Source organism: Nannospalax galili, unplaced genomic scaffold (assembly GCF_000622305.1).
Source record: "Nannospalax galili isolate Female #2095 unplaced genomic scaffold, S.galili_v1.0 scaffold1959, whole genome shotgun sequence".
NCBI lineage: Eukaryota > Metazoa > Chordata > Mammalia > Rodentia > Spalacidae > Nannospalax > Nannospalax galili.
This window is the reverse complement of record NW_008343234.1, coordinates 312,228-314,322: the sequence shown is the minus strand read 5'-3', so window position 1 is coordinate 314,322 and position 2,095 is coordinate 312,228. Positions and strand designations below refer to the sequence as shown.

Below are 2,095 nucleotides of genomic sequence, written 5' to 3'. Positions count from 1 at the left end.
GACTTATGAATGCAAATTATGAAAGCCAGAGAGCCTGGACCAAGGTATTTCCAGTTATAAATGACAATAGATGCCAGCCCAGAGTACTCTACTCAGCAAAAATGTCTATTTCAATTGAATTGGAAAGAAAAGCCTTTCATGGCACAAATACCCTGAAAGAATATGCGTCCACAAAATGAGCCATTCAAAGAATACTTGAAACAATACAAAGAACAGGGAGAGAAACAACTATAGGCCAGAGCAACAAAAGAAAATAAATAAAGGTATAATTGAAGAAACACAAAATTAGACAAAACACAAAAAGCAATGAAAATGACAGAAAATAATACACATCTTTCAATAATAACTTTATGTTTCAATGGACTGAACTCCCCATTCAAAAGACACAGGCTAAGTGAATGTATTGAGAAACAAAATCCATCTTTTTGTTATCTGCAAGAAACCCATCTCATCTTCAAGGACAGGTATTACCTTAAGGTGAATGGATAGAAAAGAATATTCCAAGCAAATGGTACTAAGAAACAAGCAGGGATTGCAATTCTAATATCTGACAAAATAGAATTCAAAGTAAAACTAATCAGAAGAGATGAGGAGAGTTACTTCATTCTGATCAAAGGAACAATTAACCAAGAAGATATTTCAATCATGAACATATATTCAGCAAGCTCCGGTGCACCCAAATTCATATAAACAATGGTACAGGACTTTAAGACACAGATTAGCTCTTCCTGTAAGCTGCCCGAGGTGACCTGTGAAAATGGTTCCTTACTCTCTTGACCCAGAAAACCCTACAAAACCATGCAAACCAAGAGGTTCCAACCTTTGTGTTCACTTTAAGAACACAGGTGAAACTTCCCAGGCCGTCAAGTGTATGCATATCCGAAAAGCCAGCAAGTATGTGAAAGATGTCACTTTAACGAAGCAGCGTGTGCCATTCCAGCGTTATAACGGTGGCGTTCGTAGATGTGCCCAGACCAAACATTGGGGCTGGACGCACGTCGGTGGCCCAAAAAGACTGCTGCATTTTTGCTGCACATGCTTAAAAATGCAGAAAGTGATGCTGTACTTAAGGGTTTAGATGAAGACTCTCTGAGCATTGTGCATACCCAGGTGAACATATCACCCAAGATGCAACATGGAATTTACAGAGCTCATGGTCACATTAATCCATACATGAGCTCCCCCTGCCATATTGTAATGATCCTCACTGAAAAGGAACAAATTATTCCTAAACCTGAAGAGGAAGTTACACAATAAAAAAAGATATTCCAGAAGAAACTGAAGAAACAAAAACTTATGGCATGGGAATAAATTGAGCATAAAATAAATGGAGGTAAAAGAAAAAAAAAGACACAGATTAACCCCAATGAAATAATAGTATGGGAATTCAATACCCCACCATCTTTATTAGACAGGTCAACTGGAAAAAGAATAAACAGAGAAATATCAGAATTAAATGATACCATATATTAAATAAACCTAACAGACATCTTTCAAATGTTCCACCCAAGCACCAAGGAATACACATTTTACTCAGCACCACATGGAACTTTTTCAAAAATTGACCACATACTGGGGCATAAAACAAATGTCAATAAATACAAAGATATCAAAATAATTCAATGCATTCTATCAGACCACAGTGTAAAAAGCTCAAAATCAACACTGGAAGAAGCCCTAGTCACTACCCAATCTCATGGCAATTAAACAACATACTTCTAAACAATGAGTGGGTCAAAGGAGAAATGTAGAAAGAAATAAAAGAATTCCTGGAATTGAATGAAAAGGACAGTACAATACAACCCAACCTCTGGGACACTTTAAAAGCAGTTGTGAGAGGGAAGCTTATAGCTCTAAGTGCCTATATAAAAAAATTAGAAACAGCCCCCCAAAAAATGACCTAACACTGCAACTCAAGATGATGGAAAGGCTAGAACAAATGCTACCCAAATTTGGGAGAAGAGAAGAAATAACAAAAATCAGAGCAGAAATTAATGAAATAGAAACAAATAAAACAATACAAAGAGTCAATGAACCTAATGGCTGATTCTTTAAAGGCTAAACAATATAGACCCTTAGCCCAGTTAACCAAAAG

The 2,095-nt window shown here is 36.6% G+C and overlaps 1 pseudogene; it reads left to right on the top strand.

The window, feature by feature from the left end:
• The first annotated feature begins 748 nt into the window (after window positions 1-748).
• LOC103739136 lies at window positions 749-1,316 on the top strand (annotated as a pseudogene).
• Window positions 1,317-2,095: the final 779 nt, after the last annotated feature.